The sequence below is a fragment of the Pogoniulus pusillus genome, chromosome 12 (assembly GCF_015220805.1).
Source record: "Pogoniulus pusillus isolate bPogPus1 chromosome 12, bPogPus1.pri, whole genome shotgun sequence".
NCBI classification, from domain to species: domain Eukaryota; kingdom Metazoa; phylum Chordata; class Aves; order Piciformes; family Lybiidae; genus Pogoniulus; species Pogoniulus pusillus.
In genome coordinates this window covers 22,221,697-22,243,920 of record NC_087275.1, presented here as the reverse complement: position 1 = coordinate 22,243,920, position 22,224 = coordinate 22,221,697, and the positions used below count along the sequence as shown (strand labels likewise).

Here is a 22,224-nt window from a genome sequence, read left to right as displayed (position 1 = left end):
AGAGAAGTATTTTGTTATAGACACGTCTGAGACCAAATACAGCAATAAGGAGTTTGAGGTCACTGGACCTCAGTGCTTAGTTTCAAGGGGGTCTGTGGCAGTGTGAATGGCAGAAAAGGAGCCAGTTTGAATGAAGTGCAGTTTTCTCTAAGAGTGGTTGTAGACCAGATCAGTTCCTGAGGGTAAGGAGTAATGTATTCCTTTTGATAAAACCCATCTGTGGTTACTGCTTCCAAATGCAGTCCCTAATAACAGTTTAACTCAGAATCTACTGTGCCTTTCTGCTGGAAGAAAAAAAAAAAGAAGATAAACTTGTACAACTACCTATTCATCTTTGTTGGGGAAAGCTCTCAGTTATGGGCTTGAGCAGCGGAGATCATGTCTTTCACAGCTTGAGATCCTGGCAAAAAGGAACTCGAGGAATGCCAGCTATTCCACATTACAGCAGGCTTGCCGTGCTACTTCCTCCCGGGTAATCTGCCCCCTGAAAGGAAAGTCTCAAACAGTGTGCCATTTGTTCAGAAGTGCCTCTTTGCACCTGAGAGCTGCTGCCTACCCACGGGGACAGCGCCAGCTCCCCCGGCGCTGCCCCAGCCAAGCAGGGCAGCCTGCAGCCTGCAGCACAAAGAGCCTCACCTCCTGGGACTGGTGACCAAGATCCACACTGCTGTCCTTCTTGCCACCGATGTGTCTGCCTCCACAGAAGCGACCATTCTGGGCCAAATGCAAGAGGTTTGGCCTGCAATGTAAACAGAAGATGTTTCACAGCTTGAAGCATTTCACTTGGCTGCTCCCACCACCACCACCAGAGACTTGACAGAGATCAAGTGCAGACAGAGGTAAGGAGGTCTCTGGCATGATGCCAGTGGCTGTTTTGTCCTGAAAACTTCTGAAATTCACCTGCCTCGATTTGCTGGCACAAAGTAGCAGAAGAGGAAGGGATGGGCAGGGTGAGGCAAGGAAAAGAAGCGAGGCACAGGACCAATAGGAAAGAGTCAGGGCAAGAATCAAGGCAGAAATCTGTCAGAAACCAGGGAGGAAGGATGCACAGCATCACCCTCTGCTGCATGACAGACCTCCTCTATTAAGGGACTGGAGACAACCCTCCCTAGAATTATTTCCCCCAGCAAACATATCTTTACATGTTTTAAAACAAAACCGTTTTCAGCCAGGTTCTGCTTACACCAGCAATGTCCACTCACTGTGGGTCAGAGCCAACTTGCTTTGAAGGCTCATGTCTGTCTCCATGCTTCATTGCCAGGTGCTGTCTCAAAGCCACTGAACCAGACAAATCCACACTTGTTCTTCATTCCTCAACATTTCCTCTAAGGGGCCAGTGGAGGCAGAGGCGAAAGGGATCAGACACAGCAGCAGTGGCTGCAACGGAGGTGGTGGAGTCGCCGTCCCTGGGGCAGTTCAAGGCAGGATTGGATGTGGCACTTGGTGCCATGGTCTAGCCTTGAGCTCTGTGGTAAAGGGTTGGACTTGATGATCTGTGAGGTCTCTTCCAACCCTGATGATGATACTGATACTGTGATACTGTGGATGCTTTGTGGAGCCCCCGTTTTGGAGCAGTGGTACGTGAACACTCCAGCTCCTCTTGATCCTGTCACCAATGAACTGGTTCTGGAGGCAAAGAACTATCTGAAGTATTCACAGAATCACAGAAACATTCAAGTTGGAAAAGACCCTTGGGATAACCAAGTCCAACTAATAACCCTGCTCTACAAGGTTCACCCTAAACCATATCCCCAAGCACCACATCCAAATGACATTTAAACACATCCAGGATTGGCGACTCGACCGCCTCTCTGGGTGGCTCATTCCAATGCTTGATCACTCTTTCAGTGAAAAAATGTTTCCTAATGTCCAGTCTAAACCCACTCAGTCACGGCTTGAGGCTGTGCGAGGAGGCCAGCACCAACCTCTCCACAATGTCCTTTCAGGTAGCTGTAGAAAGTGATGAGCTCTCCCCTCAGCCTCCTCTTTTTCAAACCTGAGCTGAGCCCACAAAATGTGCTGTTTCTAGTCCTCTGAAAATGATGTGTGGACCTCAGGGCTGTGCTCAGGTAGTGGCACCATGAACAGTCTGAGTTTGATGGGCCTTGCCAGGGTGAATGCACACTTGTGCTTCCTCACCTCAGATACTCTGGCTTGCCCTCCTCTTTGGAGATTTCAGTATTCTTCCAAGCAGGTACACCTCAGGAGAGCCTGTACCTGCTGATGCCTGGCACTCAGGGGCACTTCTTCTGCTGTAGGATTACTTGACCTCAGAATTGCCTCACCTTTCCCTGCAGCCACTGGGTGCTTGTGGAGTCCTCCCTCTTGCCCATTTCCAAAACAGAAAGTGAAATAATTTGGCTGAGAAACAGCCTGTCCCCTTTTTCTTTAAAAGGAATGCTGAATGACCCTCAGAATCTTTTGTTATGGCATCCTGGCCTGGATCAGGAGCAGTGTGGCCAGCAGGACAAGGGAGGTTATTCTGCCCCTGTACTCAGCACTGGCCAGGCCACACCTTGAGTACTGTGTCCAGTTCTGGGCCCCTCAATTCAAGAGAGATGTTGAGGTACTGGAGCATGTCCAGAGAAGGGCACCAAGGCTGGTGAAGGGCATGGAACACAAACCCTGTGAGGAGAGGCTGAGGGAGCTGGGGGTGTTTAGCCTGGAGAAGAGGAGGCTCAGGGGGGACCTCATTGCTGTCTACAACTACCTCAAGGGAGGTTGTAGCCAGGTGGGGGGTGGCCTCTTCTGCCAGGCAAGCAGCAACAGAACAAGGTGACAGAGTCTCAAGTTGTGCCAGGGTAGGTCTAGGCTGGATGTTAGGAGGAAGTTCTTCCCAGAGAGAGTGATTGGCATTGGAATGGGCTGCCCAGGGAGGTGGTGGAGACACCATCCATGGAGGTGTTCAAGAAAAGATTGTATGGGGTACTTAGTGCCATGATCTAGGTGACTGGATAGGGCTGGGGGATAGGTTGGACTGGATGATCTTGGAGGTCTTTTCCAACCTGGTTGGTTCTATGTTTCTGTGATTCTATAGCTGCCTCTCCAGGGAGGTGCTAGTAGCTGCCCAAAAGTGCAGTCCCAATTCAACGATTTGGCACGTGTGACTCCCCCAAATATGGGAGCAATTAGCAAAAAGCAACACAGTGAATAGTAGTGTAAGTACCAGTTTCTGGACAGCATTCAGACAACAAACCAAAAGTAGAAGAGAACAGAGCAGACAGAAATCCAAAAAAGCTTTTACAGAAATAAAAATTTATCAGCCATACTTAGACAATGAGAGCCTAACATTAGGAGATTGAATTCAGAGTCACTACCATACTTCTAAACCCTGGTGACTGAAAAAGTTGCAGTAGACAGCAGCAGTTTAAAAAAACAGGTTGTGAGAGGTTAAAAAAAAACCCAACACCCAAAAGGCTTAGTAGAAGTAGCTTTAAAGAGTTCTGGGATAATTAAGTGGGCTCAGATTGAACAAGGAGCACAGCCAGTTTTAATGGAGAGGAAAATCCCAGTATTCTAGCATTAGTTATTTATTTAAGACCATAGATTTGGGTCTACCCACAGGAGCTGACTTCCTAGATCATTTTTTTGTTACATTATGCATATGGCACTGGTTTTGGCAGCTTTCAAGATGCCACAAAATGTTAACAGTAGGTTTAAGACATCATCCAGTCAGTGGTTTCTGTCTTGTGGACAGCAAGTCTCTAAGTCATTAAATCCATTTCAAACAACTGCAAACTCCATTTGTCCTAAGACATGTTTCCCCTGTCCAGATATGTTGGCTTTAAAGGCTAGAAGTGAACTAATTAAGCCACAACAGTACTGTCTCTGCTTCAAAGAGCTTTTGCCCTCACTCTGCAACAGCCAAATGCCCAAATGCAGTGCCCAGCAACATCCAGTGTCTAGGTGTAGCTGCCATGCCCTGATGGAGGCTGGGCTGGCTCAGTGCTGAAGCAGGTGAGTGTACAACAGCAGAGAAAGGAAAGAAAGAGGAAATGGAGGAGAAGCAGAAAGGAGGGGAGTGCTGACAAAATAAAGTAGAAGGTAAACATGATGGCTAGAAAAGCGAGATGAGTCATAAGCGGCTGATGGATGAATTAGCAAGGTATAATTAATTAGTGAGCAAATCCAGGGGGCAATAAAATTGAATAGTTAATTATGCAATGGTGCAAACAAACAGCAAATTAATTAAATGTCTGTGGATCTCCCAGATGCTCTGATTATTTAAGGCAAAACATGGTTAGTGAAACTATTTATTCTCTGGTATTTCAATTACGCGTGGTATCCTTGGCCACGGTGATTACAGCCTGTTTGAATGCAAGGTCCAACCATATGCAACTAAAAGGCATTTATCTTGATAGTGTAAGTGAAGTGAGAAGGACACTGATGGAAAGTGGTAGAGACCATAGTTGTTCTGAATAAAATGCCTCTTAAAGAAGTAATCACTGTAAGTTGCTGCAGCTGAGGATGGAAGATGGAAATGTTAGGCTCTCGCTGCCCCTGACAGTGGAAGCTCTGCTGTGTCTGAAGTAAGGTAACTGAAACAGATCTAATTGCTTTAGTTAAATTTAAACTTCAGGAGGAAGGCAGGATGTTTGAAAACGAATGATTAACAAACTCTAATAATTTATACGCTTAAAAAAATTCCTTTCCTGCTTACCTGTAGATTAAAATGATGATAAACTCACTGTATCATCTCTATTGTCTGAAATGATTGTCAGCTACTTCATAACTCCATTTTTCAAGTATGGCAAAGTCCTCCTTCAGTCTAATCTCCTGTCATTGTCTTTTTCTTTTCCAGTGAGGGGTTCCTGTTTATTGTTGGATTTTGGTTCTGTAAATGTTTTGCACTTTTCTCTCTGTGGAGTAGATTTTGTTCTCAGCTGTGATGGAATTCAATTGAAATAATTCATTTTCTCTCATTAAATTCTCCTGATAAACATAATTGGGCCATGTGATAATTCTTGGAAGTACTTAGAATCATAGAATCAGTCAGGGTTGGAAGGGACCACAAGGATCATCTAGTTCCAACCCCCCTGACATGGGCAGGGACACCCTGCCCTAGATCAGGCTGGCCAGAGCCCCATTCAGCCTGGCCTTAAACACCTCCAGGGACAGGGCGTCAACCACCATCCTGGGCAACCCATTCCATTCTCTCACCACTCTCATGGTGAAGAACTTCCTCCCCATCTCCAGCCTGAACCTATACATAGAATCATAGAATCAACCAGGTTGGAAGAGACCTCCAAGATCATCTAGTCCAACCTAGCACCCAGCCCTAACCAATCAACTAGACCATGGCACTAAGTGCCTCATCCGGGCTTTTCTTGAAGACCCCCAGGGACGGTGCCTCCACCACCTCCAGCTTTGCTCCATTCCCCCTAGTCCTGTCACTCCCTGATATCCTGAGAGGTCCATCCCCAGCTTTTTCATAGCTTTTGTGTATATGTATATATGGTATGGAAATTTTACTTGCATCAATAGTCAGAGCACACACTCTGAATACTTTGAGGACTCATCCAGGTGCTCCTCACTGCATTTACCAGCAGTTTTCTGAGTTAGGAGGTTTTGGACAGCAGCTCTCTGTACTTGGAAAGGAACAGCAAATGTTGCATTGTATATATCATTTATTTATCCTCATCACCTGCACATAAATGTCTCCCTCACCTACTACTTCACATCTCTACAAGACACATTTATTGTCTTAAGTGTGAGAGCTACTACAGAATCGGGGCTTAAATAAACCGCAGGCGCGAAACATTCCAACCAGCAACTTCAAACTAGACACCATAGAAGCATAAAAAGACACTTGTCAGAGCTGGAAGAAGCAGTTTGATTAAATCACAGCTTCAGCCCAGACATGTTGGGCCTAATTCTCCTCTCCCACCAGACGACTCATGCAAAGCGTGGGCAATCGCAGTGCTGTAAGACTAGTGTGGTGGCACTTGGACTCTGGAGCGCTAATTATGCCCGTCTGACACCACGGAGCTAAAATGTGCAGCTGAACGGATTTGTGGTGCTATGCTTGTCTGAGGTGAATGACTGCTCCTACTCATGGTCTGGGATCACTACACTGAAGTGGAGAGGATTCCAGTAGCCAATGTTGTCCCAGAGTTGAACGTAACAAAACCCTGTCTGAAGTGCTGCTGAGGCAGATGACAAGAGATGGATCTTTTTTTTGACTGCATTTTTTCTTGGTGCCAGGGAGGAGCCAGTGTGGCACATATGTGAAGTACTGCAGTTGAAAGTTCTGACACCATCAAATTTTATGGCCCCAACCTCTGCTCCATGCCACTTCTGCTGTGTGTTCCCATCTAGAACCCTCCCTTCCCTGGCAATAGTCTCTCACCACTCACAGAAGAGCAAGGCAAGGTAGCATGCAGAGCATGCACCGTGTGACCGAGTCTCACACTCCCGGTTCTGCTCCTTCAGGAAAGAGAAGGTATGGCAGTTGCATTAGGCATTCCAAATACGTGCCCTCAGTGAGTGGGCTGGAAAGCTGCGTCCTCCTCACAGCCATGTTTTAAAGGCCATGGCAAAGGAAGACAACCAGTGCACCAGACCTTTCCAGCACAGTCCCGCTGCACAGCAGTGGCTAGCTGGAGAATACAGATGTTGCATTGCTGCCTATATGAGGCCACATGCCCAGGAAATGTATGAAAAGAGGTGGTTTTGTTTTTTTCCAAAGTGTGAAATGCACCAGTGCAGTACTCTCAACTTCTTTGAAAAACATCAGCTTGAGTAGTTGGCATTACATTATTTTGACTACTACTGAGAAAAGTGCTAGCCATTGAGCTCGAGAAAGCAGCACAGTCCATTTTGCTCTTATGTGGATATTATTGCAGTTACAAGGAACAATTTGTAAATGCCTGGCTGTTTCATAAAAGCCAGAGTACTTGGATTCACAGCAGGTACTGATTTTGTGTGCATCTGTTGAGCCATGCATGGCCTCAACCTGGTTTTAATTACACCTGCATGTCAGGCTCAAAAATGTGTCTGTGAATAGGAAAGATGAAAGGTAGGCAGAACAGGATGTCATGTATTTCCCATCACCTTTCACTGGCTGGCTGCCCACAGAAGTGAGAGGAAATTCTCTTCTTCCATAGTGAAAAATGTAAAGATTTACTGAGCTTTGCACTGCCAACAACAAGGTGAAATCACCACTTCCTTAAGGAAACATGCAGGTGTTAATAGGGGTGAGCAGGGGAGCTCCGAAGAACTTTCCACACCTTCCCTACCACTGATCTGTAAAGGGCCACAACTTACCCCTTGCTTTGTTATGTTTCACTTGCACTGAAAAGTGTAAGTTGGTGGATTGAATATCCCAACTTTGCTGTAACATAAAATCTGTGAAAGCAGGAGTTACCACAAGGGGTATTTTTTTGATGGCTGGAATAACAAAAATCTAAACAACACTTCTCTATTCCATTATTTCAGCCAAGTATAACAACAAAAAAACCCAAAACAAAACAAAACAAAAACAAACAACAAAAAAAAGGAGTTTATACAAAGTTACATCAATAAAATAATTCAAACTACTGCTAGAGATTTCTGTGACACTTAAAACATTGGACACAGTGACTTAAAAGATGATTTTTCTCTCAGGTACGTCCCTCTGAATGCAAAGCACTAAGCCATTTGTGATTGTACCTTCAATCTATTCCTTTTAACTTACTCTTGCCACTTGAAGCTGTTTCTTTTTCTAATTGCATGTAAAGTTGTGCACTCTGAGAACTGTGCTGTATGCCAGAAATGTCTATGTGTAGTCAGTATATGAAAGGAGAGAACAGGGGAAGACTTGCTTTTGTTATTCGGTAATCCAGTCAGAGTTCATGTGCTGCCTCACCTGCCTTGCACTGAGAAACAGCACTTGCAAATCAGTAGTGGTATATACACTTTTAAGAGATAGAGAAGTCACTCACTAGCCCCTGCTATTTTAGTATAAGCAGAAGTTCTTGAAACATTTTGATCTTATTTCTCATTCCTACTGTATTTTTTGTGCCTTTGGGACCTTTCGGTAGAACCTACATGAATTAACAAAGGATCAAAAGCACCCATGAAATCAGCCTGTCTGACAGCATGAGGCTTGAGTTCACATTCAGGTAACCTTGAGCCCTTGGCCTTTGTTGCCTGATGTGCACTCTGTGTAGTCCAAGCTGACACAGGAGAGCATCCCTGTCTGTTTCCCTGGGCAGTCATCCCTCTGGCAGCTGCAGGGGCAGGGGCTGGGGAGGGGGGGGGGCACTGCTTGGTGTCTGCCAGAGCTAGGGAACAAAGGATCTCACCCCTTAATATTTGTGTCCAGGTTTTAACAAGCGTAGCCAGAGGCTTTGGAGACTGTAGTTCTGAATTCCTGCTTCCCTCAGTCAGGCGCTGATCCAGTAGGGACTGAGGCTGTAGCTGCCCTGGCACCATCTTTGCTCTCCTGCAGTGTGATATGAAAGAAAAAAGAGACTCTTTTCAGCTGAGGGAAGGGCCCATCAGTATAGTTCAACCTTGAAGTGAGAGAAAACAAAATAAACCAGAAATGAAGCTGGGATCCAAAGACTCTTGAATGCCTCTGCCCCCAAGGTTTCTCTTTTGTAGCCCCATGATCCAAATATTACCTGGGTTTCTTTGCATGCCTTTTCAGTTTATGCCACCAGCTGTAATTTCAGTTTCATGGCACCTAGGCAACATCCCACCACTTTCATCAGTGCCCTCATAGGTTCTACCCTTTATGAACCCTTAAGGTTTACAGAGGTGGTGTCTTTGCCTCTGTCTGTTGTTGCTGTGCACATGCATTTGCTTCTGAAGGTTGGAAGCATATTGCTGTTTTTAAAGCTGCAGCCTGTTTTCTCACTTGTTTAGTTTGTCAGTGGATGCAAGTCTTACATAACACTTCGGGGGTTTGTTTGGTTGGTTTTTAATCTTTGAGTTAAACCACAGTTTTCATCTTTCTTTGTTACCTGAATACAGGTTTTGTGAACTTTTGTTCAGGCTGCAGGAAACCAGACAAACAAGTGTTAATTCCCCATGATGTTTTCCAGCTGACAGGCCTAATTCATTTGATTTCCACTGTTTTCACAAGTGACCCCCCTCAACCCATCAGCACCACTTCTTTTTGGTACTCTCTTTGCTTTCTACTCTCACATTCCACTTCACCAAGTAATAAAGAGCTTATTAGGAAGGAAGAAGCTCATTATTTGTTTTCTAAACTATGCTTCCTGCACAGCAGATTCAGCAGGTTATAGCCCTGTATTATTAATCAATACAAAACATTTGCTTGTATTAGGTTACCAGCATCTTTCATCATCAAACTGAAGTTAGGAACCTGTTTCTTTGTGTTCTGCTACCCACGCTCCAAGTAGACTAGACAGAGATAAAAGACAGCTGAGTAATACTTTCCTGAGATCCCTGATGATGCACACAGATGGCCTGTAACAAATGAAATATGCAAGGTGACGGCTGGAGTTCTCCTCGCTTAAAGTTCAACTTCTATGGCTTAGTGAATAGTTCAGGCTTTACACCACAGCTTCATGGCAGAGAGATTTCTATCCTTATCTCCAACAGGATTTGTGACTATTTGCCTACCATAGAATCATGGAATCAATCAAGTTGGAAGAGACCTCCAAGATCATCCAGCCCAACCTATCACCCAGCCCTATCCAATCATCTAGACCATGGCACTAAGTGCCTCATCCAGGCATGTAGTGCAAATCACTCTCTCTGGGAAGAACTTCCTCCTAACATCCAGCCTATACCTTCCCTGGCACAACTTGAAACTGTGTCCCCTTGCTCTGTTGCTGGGTGCCTGGCACAAGAGACCGACCTCCACCTGGCTGCAATCTTCCTTCAGGTAGTTGTGGACAGCAATGAGGTCACCCCTGAGCCTCCTCTTCTCCAGGCTAAGCAAACCCAGCTCCCTCAGCCTCTCCTCATGGGGTTTGTGTTCCAGGCCTCTCACCGCCATGGCCATTAATGATTTCAGTTGGAGTAGCCTAGCTGTCTCCCTGTACTTCTTCATTAATTCCTTAAAATACAACTGTGGAAAAAAAAATATATATCACAAAAAGAAAGAAGAACACTTGAGAAATCTAAAAAGCAACACTGGAGAGGTTTGTTATCTGCATGAAATGAAGTAGGAGACTGAAGAACCCCATTAGGGGGTTTAGCATATGTAAAGACAGACAAACAAACAAATTAAGTCAAGTAAAAGATTTCATGTTGGTAACACAAGGAAGAAAAAATAATCTTTTAAAAAGCCCTTTGCAATAAAGTAAACATGAATCTGTTTACAGTTCCTGGAAGAAACAAACACATTTGCTCTGACCTATTGCTGTGTCTTCTGTGAGACAGCCTTATCAGATCACAGTCCAGCTGGTGACTGTGTCCATCAGGCTGGCTTTTGCTAATGCATTAAATAATCTGATCATAATGCCTGACTGTGGGTCAGAGTCTGGTGAGCAGGAATTCGTTCAGTTTGAAATGAACATAGTTTTAAACATAACTCACAGCCTTCCTAACTCCTGGTGTCTTAGCTCAGTGACAAAACATCTTAAAATAAGTATCTTCTGCAAGAAGATAGGGTAAAAAAGTGCCTGAGTTCTCTTAAACTACACAACAGTACTGGTAAAGTAGAGGTTCTTAATCTGCTATGTGGCCTCAACTATAGCAAGCTGAGAGCAGCTCACCATTGTGCCAAAAATCTCCATTCTCAGCAAATGGCAGGTGCAGAAGGAAAGATTAGAACAAAACAAAACAGAAACCAAACAACCCAACCAACCAAAACCAAAACCAACCAAACCAAACCAAAAGCAAGCAAAGCCCCTGAACAACAAACAAACAAAGAAACAAGCCAAAACAAAACCAAACCCCAAACAACCCCCAAGTTGACACTTGGGAACTGCTACCCTCCCATCTAAGTGATTTTATGTGTCATTCCACCAGGGACAGGCTGGCCATGGACAGTACATGACCCTGCAGAAGACCATTCTGCAATGGAGATGCTCCACTCTTATGAAGCGCAAGGCTCCTTCTCCAGACACCAGGACAAAAGAGGACAGTAGACAGCCTTAGATAAAAGAGGCACTGGGAAGCCAGGGTATATAGGACTGGGAATTCCCCACAGTCCTAAAGCAAATTGTGCCCTGGACCCAGCTCTGTAGTGTTAAGAACAAAGATCTGGTCCCTTGTTAGCAGTGGTGGGATGAAGAGGAGCTGAGAAGAGACACAGATGCTAATCATAGAATCATAGAATCAACCAGGTTGGAAGAGACCTCCAAGATCATCCAGTCCAACCTAGCACCCAGCCCTAACCAATCAACTAGACCATGGCACTAAGTGCCTCATCCGGGCTTTTCTTGAAGACCCCCAGGGACGGTGCCTCCACCACCTCCCTGGGCAGCCCATTCCAATGGGGAATCACTCTCTCTGTGAAGAACTTCTTCCTAATATCCAGCCTATACCTACCCTGGCACAACTTGAGACTGTGTCCCCTTGTTCTATTGCTGGTTACCTGGGAGAAGAGGCCACCCCCCACCTGGCTACAATGCCTTTTCAGAGCAGATCTGGTGACTGAGCAACTGCTGAATGCTACATGACCTTTGTACCATGCATGTCACAGCTTCAGAGTTCTATGGGGTGTGTGTGGGGAATCTCTTACTAAAGTTTCCAAATTTGTCTTTTCTGGGCTGTACTAAAGTATTTACAGAGGTGTGCAACAGTTTTGCAGCTTCCATTACACAGTGATAGCTTTTAAGTAATATATTATGTACCCATATAAAATATACTGTACTTCTATATATAAACCTAAGCCATTTCCTGTCTATATGGAAACTATGGGTATTGTCTGCTGTGTGAAAAAATAAAGGGGGGGGGGGGGGGAAAGGGATATGCTCCACTTTTTCCATTTATTGTCCAGAACATACCCTCATATCAAATGGCTTCTGATTGAAAACAGCCTCTTAATGCACTGCAAGTAAAAATAACCCATTATTGTATAATAGATGATATACTCTTTCCTCTTTAAGGCAAAGCAGTCCTTGCAAATCTGTCTAGACAGTGTGATGGAGAAGCACAAATTCACCCCTAACTACTGCCGCCCACTTATCAGACAAACCTGGAATCAAACCTAAGATATCAGTCTCAGTCTTTGCACGACATCAATAAGGGGGAGTGTCTTTCTGGAACACAAAGGCTTTGTTGCTTACTGCAAAGCAGAAGCATCAAAAACTTTGTTAATAAGAGCGTGGCTAAGATACCTTCATGGCCTGATGGGAATTGCCAGGTGACTGAAGTCTGCCAGTACTTCCTGTAAGCAATGGTATGTCCTACGCATGGACAGTGTTAGAAAGTCTTCTTCCCATGTTGCAGATGAATTAGCCACCTGCTGACACTCCAGACATGATCAGAATTCAAAATCTATTAGCCACATTTTGTAGGAATGCTTTTAAGTCTTGACTTCAGCCTTCAACTCTGCACCTGACCATTTTTAGAAGTGTTTTAATTCCCTGTGTTTGTGTCTGGCAATAAAGCTGCCTTTGACAAGGTTCTCTTTGTAAAAAGATTACTTTCCTCCTCTGGCACATTGTCATAGCAGGAAATCAACTTCATTTGTAGCAGTGATGAGAACTCTCAGGATGTGATGTACATCTTGCATAACAGCATTTGGTTTTTGTTATTCTTCTGTTCTTCTCCTCACCTTTAGGCAATAATGACAGGGTAAAAATGGTAATGGAAAGAAAGAGCAGCAGAAAGACAAGAGAAATCAATTGTTCAACCAAGGGTTTTTATCTGATGCCATTTATTTCCAGCTTGCAAAATACTTTATTATTCAGAAAGTGTTAGTCTTCCCTGTGATGAAAAGAGAGATGGTGAATCAACAAAGAAGTGGGTGCATTTTGTATAGAGGGTGTACTTGAAGTTGTTTATACAGTTTGCAAGCACTTGCATGTTTTCATCTCTGTATGTATAGCTGTTGCTATGCAGGAAAGGAAGTTAACTCTGGTTCCAGAGAAGTTACAGAAGCCTCATCACATCTTCACACCTGAATGCTCAGACACCATGGTGGTGAAACCCTGGCATGAGTTGGGTAGCACAAGCCCAGTACAGGAGAGTTGTACCGGGGCAGCATACTGCTACCTGCTTTAGATCCTTTGCTTTAGTGTTGTGGCTTGTCTTTCTTCACAAAATTATCCCCAGGTAGATCAACAGACAGGTTTTAGTCTAACACCTACCAGTGAATGAGTCAAACAGCCAGGAAGTTGGATTTGTTTGGGTGGAAGAAGAGCCTAATAACTTTGCAGTCATCTGAAGTCTGTGAGTCAAAGCAGACTAAACTCCCATTTACCACTGAAAGAAATTCTCTCCTATACACATACATATGCACAGCTGAGAGGCAGCCTATGCAGGCCCTTTTCTCCTTTTGTTTAGGAAAGCCAGCACAGGGTTACTTCCAACAGAGGAAACAAGGAAAGTGCCCCATACAAAACTACCATCTCTCCATGCAATCAACAGGATGATGTTGTTTTCAAACATCATAATGCTTCTGACACAGATGCTCCCACAGACTGAGCCAAGAAGCTGTTCACTGTGCACCAGAAACACGTTTGAGCTGCAAATTCACCCATTTATGTTTGTGAGGTTGCAGCTGTGGCTTTGCTGCTGGGACAAGCAATCAATCCAGGGAACAATCTGTAAGAACCTGGCCAGGAGGAGGCGCTTTCCAGTTGCCTGTTGAAGTTAAATGCTTTCTGTCAATGTGCTTTGGATTTGCTCTGCTATTTTTAAAACCATAGGAAATGCCCAAGTCTCTACCCAGGCCTCCCCCTTAGGTTTGGTGGCTTACCGTGGTTGGCATCCTGTCTGAGGCAGGAGATTAGTCAGGAAGTTAACTAGGGGTCCAGATGCAGCTCTTGGAAATGCTCATGCCAGAGCCAGGCTTCCATGCGTTTCAACTGCCAACTTCCCTCCACACAAATGTCCATGGTTTCTGGCTCCTGCATTGGGGTAGTTAGAGGAAAAGCCTGAAGAGGAATGTTTTCTACTCTACAATTAGGAGGGAGGAGTGCCAGGGGAGTAGTACTGCTGACATATGCTGGCATGCTTTGCATTACAAGTTACTGCTTTCCAGCCAGAGAAAGTCCTTGTTTGAGGATGAAGATTCACACACGTGATGGGATAGGCAGTACACTTGGCAAGCTGTGCCCTGAGGAAGGCAATTTGCTTAGGCTGCTTGCAGGTAACTGAGCTGTAGATGCCTACACACATTTATATTTTGGATAGGCATTGCAATCCCTATCTCACCTTCCTAACAAAGACACAGTCTTACAATAACTGCTTACAGTATAGACCATGGTTGCTACCAATATCCAGCAGTTTGTTTTCCTCCAGGCTCCTAAAGTCCCATGCCATGGACAGCTGGGACTACACTTCAGGCTCTGTATGGTATCAGAAATCTTCACATGCTAGGAATGATTTTTTATAATGGGTCCTGGTTCAGCAGAGACCTGAATGTGAGGTTCTGGCTGATGCCTCTGCTGGGGGATGCCTGCCTTTTGCTGAAAGTCCAGTCGTGCAGGCACTGAAAGGGGTTTTCTTCAGCCACAGGGCTGCTTTCAGTGAGCATATGAGATACTACCTACTCATGGTAAGAGGAAAAAAAACCAACAAAACCAATGAACAACTGAAAAGCCAAATCTGAACAGGTGTACATTCCTCCATCATGATTTCAAACCATATTTCATCATCATGCTTTAAATAAATTGTCCCCTTATCCCCCTGACAAGAGGACTGCAGGATCTATGAGCACTATGAGGAGAGGCTGAGGGAGCTGGGGTTGTTTAGCCTGGAAAAGAGGAGGCTCAGGGATGACCTCATTGCTGTCTACAACTACCTGAAGGGACATTGTAGCCAGGTGGGTGGTGGCCTCTCCTCCCAGACAAGCAGCAATAGAACAAGGGGACACAGCCTCAAGTTGTGCCAGAGGAAGTATAGGTTGGATGTTAGGAGGAAGTTGTTGCCAGAGAGAGTGATTGGCATTGGAATGGGCTGCCCAGGGAGGTGGTGGAGTCACTGTCCCTGGAGATGATCAAGAAAAGCCTGGATGAGGCACTTAGTGCCATGGTCTAGTTGACTGGATAGGGCTGGGTGCTAGGTTGGACTGGATGATCTTGGAGGTCTCTTCCAACCTGGTTGATTCTATGATTCTATGATTCTATTAAAAACAGTGCATCATTTCTTTGGACCAAACCTAAGGGTCAGTAGAAAGCATGCATGCACTTACCCATTTTGATACAAGGGAGTGTGAGATTTCAAATCCAGTCACATAAGCACTCCTCAGGACATTAATACTTTTAACATTCTGAGCCCTGGATTTTTTTTTCTTCCAGTCTTAGGTTGCTCACTGAGATTTCTATTGCAACCATGGACTGTGAGTCCTTAAAAGGAGATGTGGATAGTGGATCCTTAAAGATCCAGTTGTTGTCTGAGACCTGATTTTGTTTCAAGTCTCTTTCAGGTCCCTCGAGGGTCCCTGATTTGTTAGTTCTGGGCTACCCTAGGGCTGCATTTCAATTTACAACTAATGGATATCCAAATCATTAAAACAGAAAAATGTCACTCAATCTATCATGGGCTCATTTAACACAGAATTGGTAACACTGAATGCAGCAATACAAAAGGAATAACTTCTGAAAGTTTTAAGCAGCTAAAACTGTGGCAGAAAGGAGAAGGAGGTAGAATTTAGGACAAAAAAAAATGGAATTCAACCTTAAAGATAAGAATTAGTATCTACAGTTAGTGTCATAAAGATCTTTTCATCAGAAGTATATGCTAAAAGCCACACTGCACACAGCAAACCCTGCACTACTTTACCTGACCTATTTGGAGCCCATTTCTCTGAGTGTACCCATTGGTAGCAGCCAGAAAGAAAGGGACTTAGGGGTACTGGTAGATAGTAGCTGAGCATGAGCCAGCAGTGTGCCCAGGTGGCCAAGAGAGCAGATGGCATTCTGGACTGTGTCAGGAACAGTGTGGCCAGTAGGACAAGGGAGGTTATTCTGCCCCTGTACTCAGCACTGGTCAGGCCACACATTGAGTACTGTGTCCAGTTCTGGGCTCCTCAATTCAAGAGAGATATTGAGGTGCTGGAATGTGTCCAGAGAAGTGCAACAAAGCTGGTGAGGGGCATGGAACACAAACCCTATGAGCTGGGCCTGTTTAGCCTGGAGAAGAGGAGGCTCAGGGGGGACCACATTGCTGTCTAAAACTACCTGAAGGGACATTGTAGCCAGGTGGGGGGTGGTCTCTTCTCCTAGGCAAGCAGCAACACAACAAGGGGACACAGTCTCAAGTTGTGCCAGGGAAGGTCTAGGCTGGATGTTAGGAAATTCTTCACAGAGAGAGTGATTGGCATTGGAATGGGCTGCCCAGGGAGGTGGTGGAGTCACCATCCCTGGAGGTGTTCAAGAAAAGCCTGGATGAGGCACTCAGTGCCATGGTCTAGTTGACTGGATAGGGCTGGGTGCTAGGTTGGACTGGATGATCTTGGAGGTCTCTTCCAACCTGGTTGACTCTAAGTTAAGACATGGTGGCAGGACTCCCTTTTTGTTCATATCTCTATATGAGGAGGCAGCACTTCTCACAAATGTTGATAAAGCCTAGAGAATTTCATCCAAGATCTTTGGTTTAGTGACATTTTGGCTTTGTTTTCACTATCCTGCTGTCAAAGGCATTTGAGCATTTTTATTGGTTCAGAAATCTGGGCATTAAGACTCATTTTTACCGTTCACCAAAAAGCAAGTGTTTCAAAATGTAAAACTCCTCCTCATACAGCTTTTAAACTTTATAGGCCATACACTGAGTGCTGTAAAATGAAGGTTTGGTTGTCAGGGTTTTTTTTTTTTTTTTTTTTTTGTTGGTTGGTGGTTTTTATTTGTTTGATTGCTGTTTGGGGGGGGTTGGTTTGTTCTTTTTTATATATATAATGGAAGCTCTGTTTTATAGAAAACAGTAACCATTAATTCTGCTTGAAAAGAGCAAATTAACAAAATCAGACCATTATAGGAACAAAGGAGGATTTGGTCACCATAATAAAAGTACAAATGTTTTATATGGTGCCATGGTCTAGTTGCTTGGCTAGGGCTGGGTGCTAGGTTGGACTGGATGATCTTGGAGGTCTCTTCCAACCTGGTTGATTCTATGATTCTATGATTCTATATCCTCTGCTTCCACAAGACCTACTCTAACTCACAGCTTTTACTATTCAATCTTATGTCAGCAGAAGAATGATTTTGTCCATTTTAATGCATTTGGACTGAAAAGTGATACAGACAGAAAAAAGAATGAATGAGGGACAGCTTGGAAAATAGTTTTTTCCTCTTCTTCACTGTACTATTTGTTTGCTACCTGGAAACAGCACAGGAGGTTATCCATGCAGTTCTCTAACCTTGGGAGGTTATTTATTTTCATCATAGAATGGTAGGGGTTGGAAAGGACCTCTACAGATCATCGAGTCCAACACCCCTGCTAAAGCAAGATCATCTAAGACAGGCCACGCAGGAAAGCATCTATGAAAGTTCATTTATGTCTTTCCTCACTAGTGTTTTGCTACTCTTCACAGCATTCCATGCTGAAGACTTCAGAATTTCTCCAGGCCCATCCATTACAGGGCTCTATAATCTTACTATCAAAAGGCTGTTTTTTTTCCCCTTGGTGCTTATTAAGAATCTTCCTTAGTTGAGCTTAAGCCTCTCTCTACCTCTCCAGCTCTCCACAGGCTAACCCAGACACACTCTTCTGCTATTTACTGTAATCCTTTAAATATTTAAAGACATTCTCAGTATCCTTTCCCATCTTCTTTCCTTTATAGTAGCAAATACAATTTCTCCAGTCTTTCCCCCACAGTTAATGTTTGATATAGCTGTGGTGATTGCTACAATGCTTTGGACTTTACCCAGACTATCTGCATCTTTCTTATGTGCTGTGAACAAGCTGAGCCAAATGGGGCCAGATGCATAGATAGTCAAAATACCACCCTAGAGCTCTTGAATTTCTTTTCTAGCAGTGGTACTGGGCACACCATAGCCCCCAGATTGTGTGACCAGCATATAAGATCTGCATGACCTCAGACATGCTCCAGCACCTTCTAACACATAGAATGATAGAATGGGTTGGGTTGGAAGGGACCTTTAAAAGTCATCTAATCCAGCCCTCCTGCAGTGAGCATAGACATCTTTAACTAGCTCATCATACATGGCATCCCTTTAAAGGGAACTATAGGCCTCTTGTATCCAGTTTCTATAATGGTGGTGTTTCAGAGAGAACCTGGCCCCAGGCTGATCTTGCTTCTGCTTTTTTGCTCCCAGACCTCACAGCCATACAGGACAAGATGATACACTTTGGCATCCATTGAGCTCTCCTTGTCTGAACAGTGCAAAATCTTTTGGGAGGGAACTGTATGTGGGAAGGGTTGAGTATTCAGCAAGTTCCTTTCACATAAGTCATCTAACCTCTTCCAGTTGCTTGAGAACTTATTACCCCCATCTTGCTATACTGCATGCTAGCTCAGTGGCTTTCTTGAGAGGCTTACTGACCATCTACAGAGCTGCTGCTTGCTCATCTGTGTCTTTCTTTACAAAGCATTGTATCCTTCTGTGACTCTGTGATGTCTTTAACCTTGATAGAGTTGATAGAGTCGATAGAGATGATTTTTGCAGTGGGGTTTGTTTTTTTTCAAACAGAGTTAAGCCCCATCATCAAAGAGAACAGGTCCAAAACTGCACTGGGGCAAACAGGCATGTGCAGTCACCAAAGGAGGGGAGAACAGTTGTGCGCTGGAGCTTAATGACTACTTTTCATGTGTATCTGTCCCACGATCTGCCTTCTCACTCCTTGGCTATAAAGTCTGGATGCAGGAGCTGGAGATGAAAGGCTGGGAGGAGGCTTCTAGTGGCTGAGGGGAGTGTTTATGAACGCAGCAGAGTAAGTTATACTTTTCTGGATGGAAGCAACTACAGAGAGCTCAGGGTCCAGGACTTAGGTGAGGGTGGCCCAGATATGCATATGAATTTTCAGAAGGCAGGCTACAGGAAACCAGGTAAATTACTGTCTTCAGACCATGTAGGAGTAGTTGCACTTGTGTGGACCTGGAGTGGAGGCATGGCAGGCTGAATCTGAGGCTGTCTAGTCACAAGGTGCTACGGAATGCCTCCACTTCCACTCGGGATTAGCACTTTTGTAGCTGTACTTAACCACTACTGACTACTGAATGATCTGAATTCAGCCTCTGTCCAATTGCTCCTCATCAAGGACATGGCCTAAAAGCATCTCTTACTGGTTTAGGCGCCCTTTAATTTTGCTCAGTCCTGAAGGTTAAAGAAGCAAGATGGGCAAAAAGCAGCCCATAGTGGGCTGACCACACAAGTAGACAAGAGAGCCACGACAGCACAGTGCTGGCATGGAATGAGTTGCCAGAGTACTTCCCCAATGTGCTGGCAGAATTTTCCAGCCCTTGCTGATGTACCTGATGCTCCCACAGATAAATTTAATGCTAGCCTAGAAATTTCTTCCTGAACAGTACTCACACCCATGTAGTATAGATGTATTTTGGGAGGGAGTAAAATATTTGAGAGGTACCTCCCTCTTCTTCCCTTGGGCTATGCTAGCAGCTTTCCAACTCACTCCACTCCTCCCCCAGACAGCAGTCCTTGTTCCTGCAGTGCAACCCTCCTGGCACCCCCACTCAATGCCCCAGCTATGTCACAGGAAGGGAAGTCAAAGCCAATATTTTCCTCCCAGGATAACAGAGAAAAGAAGAGCATTTCACCTTACATTCAAACTCCCTAAAATAAAGGCTAGATAAGCTGGAAAGAAACTCCATCTGGGAGCAGGGGAGGTTTGACTGACACCAGTGTGCACCTCCCTTCCTCCTCTGACCTGGCGAACACTCCGGAGCATCACCCCGTACCCCACTGCCTGCCAGGATGGCATTCTCCCGAAAAGTAGTGATCAGATTGCCCAGGCCCCCTGTGTAATTCTGCTTCCCAGCAATTGTTTTCTGGTGACCTTTTATTGTTAACAATTAGAGCTGGAGCTGGAGCACAACTGGTGTAAGCATATTTTACATCCTCCTCAAGCAAACAAAAAAGCTGGGTGGGCACAGGCTTGTTTCCTGGTTCACACCCATGACTCCTTTGTGTCTCAGGTCTCCTCCCACCGTGTGTCATAGTCAGCAAACCCACTCCCTTACCTTTTGGCTCCCAGAGAGAGTGACGTTTTCCAGGGATGCGTGGGCATGCTCCATGTATCCCACTCTCCTCACATCCTATAGCAGCTCTGCCTCTCCCAGATATCCACTCTTGCCTTATCCACGAGGCCAGAAATGTAAATCCCTGTGCAGCAGAGTGCAAAAAGTGAGTATGCAAGATGATTTCTGCTCATTTAAATACATAGGCCATAAACACTGCCCTCCAGCACTATGCTTTGGAGTTGTGTATGGCTCTGTACAATAAATACCTCAACAGGCAGTTTCCTCTGCTCAACCCATGATATGCACATGTCCCTGGAGACACAAACTCATCAGCAGTTTGCTAATCAGCACATGTAATAACATAGACTTTCATCTCTCCCCACACTAAGTCTGGGGAGCCTTCTCCAAAATGGACAGCACATCAGACCTGTGGTACACCAAGAACATGCCCAGCTGCTGAACTAGAGACCCTTACCAGACGTGAAGCACTTCGCCACTCTTTTCTTCCCTGTGGGGGAGAAAGGAAGGTGGAGAGTCAAAAGAGCAGGGGAAGACACTCCAGTCTTGTTCCCTGCAATATGGCATACGTGTATGAGGGGGAGTGTGCAGGGGGTGGAGGGGGAGGACACTACATTAATCAAATCCTGATCCTTTCAGGGTACAACAGGTGATTAAAAACAACAACTTGAATCTCTGCAGCAGCCTGTTGGCAGCTAACCTGTAACTCCTGCTTGCTGTGGATAGCCTTACTTAGCAGCTCTGTGCCGTACCTAATGAAGCCATCTCTCTGCTAACATGCTAATTTCAGATCTTTTGGGAAGGAGCCCAACTGCGACTCACTGCATGGCCCTTCTCTTACAGGATCCTTATTGCCACCCTGCAGGTCCCTCCCACTGCTTGCACTACGCTCAGGAAAAGTGTGAGAGAATATTTCTCCCTTAAATCTGCTTTAAGAGAGCTCTGCTTTGCAGTGACATTTGAGGGCAGCTTTTTCTAGAGCATTTCTCATTTTATCCAAAACGTTGGAAAGCATTTTCTTGGCAGTCTTCTCACCTGCACCTCGGTGGCATGCAGTCTGATCTTGCTGTCCCCACTGGCTATGGGGAGAGGCACACAGTCAGTTGGTAAAGTCATAGTTAAATTAAACTGTCCAAGAACTGACTTCCTCGACAGCTCTGATTCAGGCTCCCAAAAATGCTCTGCACAGTGAATCATGCTTCCTTCTGGAAATGACAGAACTTCCTCATCATGGTGTTCTAACTTGCCCTCTCCTTGTCTCTGGTGCTATCAGGAAAGGATTGAATTGCATGCCACATTTTTTCCATGGTCAGCAGGGAGATGCATCCTTTTTGAAGAGGAAGAATTCCTATGAGTCAAAGGATGACAAACTGAAAATTAGTACCAGCCACAGAAATAAATGAAAAACAACAACATAAAGTCCCATAGAGGTGGCCAGTGGGTGTATATTGGATATCTGCCTTGCTGGCAACTTGAGTTGCCTGACTATTGCAAGGCAAACTTATTTTTCACTACTGAAAGTAGCAACAAAGTTGACAACGCTAGTATTAGCTGTCTGTCTTTCTTCCCTGTGCCTGCTTTAACAGGACTTGTCTGCTTGCAGAGCAGGTAAGGTGCTGTGCATGAAAGGTCCCCGCTTCCAGCCCACCCTTGAAAGATGATCAATCACATTTGCCATCTGCACAGCCAGGGCGTGGGGAGGGAGAAGGAAAAGGGCAGTGCTTCTGGTGGTTTGTCCCAATCAGGTTTACACAGCAGACTGGTTCACAGCCATTGTGATGACAGCAATTTGCAGATGCAGGTTGCTGCACAGAAACAACAACCCCCTTCCTTCCTTCCACCCCCTGCAAACCCCTATGAATCTACTGAACAACATGTAGTTGGGAGAAATACATTACCATATGGTAAATGATGACTTGCATTGGGAATCAGATTTTCAGCACATCTTTCTGTTTCTTTGTATACAAAATTTTAAC

General features: G+C 44.9%; 1 long non-coding RNA gene across 1 annotated transcript; it reads right to left on the bottom strand.

Annotated features, from left to right (window-relative positions):
• Positions 1-5,512: 5,512 nt before the first annotated feature.
• On the bottom strand, positions 5,513-20,371 carry LOC135179838 (uncharacterized). Its single transcript, XR_010304141.1, has 4 exons — positions 20,231-20,371; positions 13,829-13,979; positions 8,286-8,425; positions 5,513-5,583 (listed from the first exon to the last, which is right to left on the bottom strand). It is a non-coding gene; the product is annotated as an uncharacterized LOC135179838 (long non-coding RNA).
• Between the last annotated feature and the right edge of the window lie 1,853 nt (positions 20,372-22,224).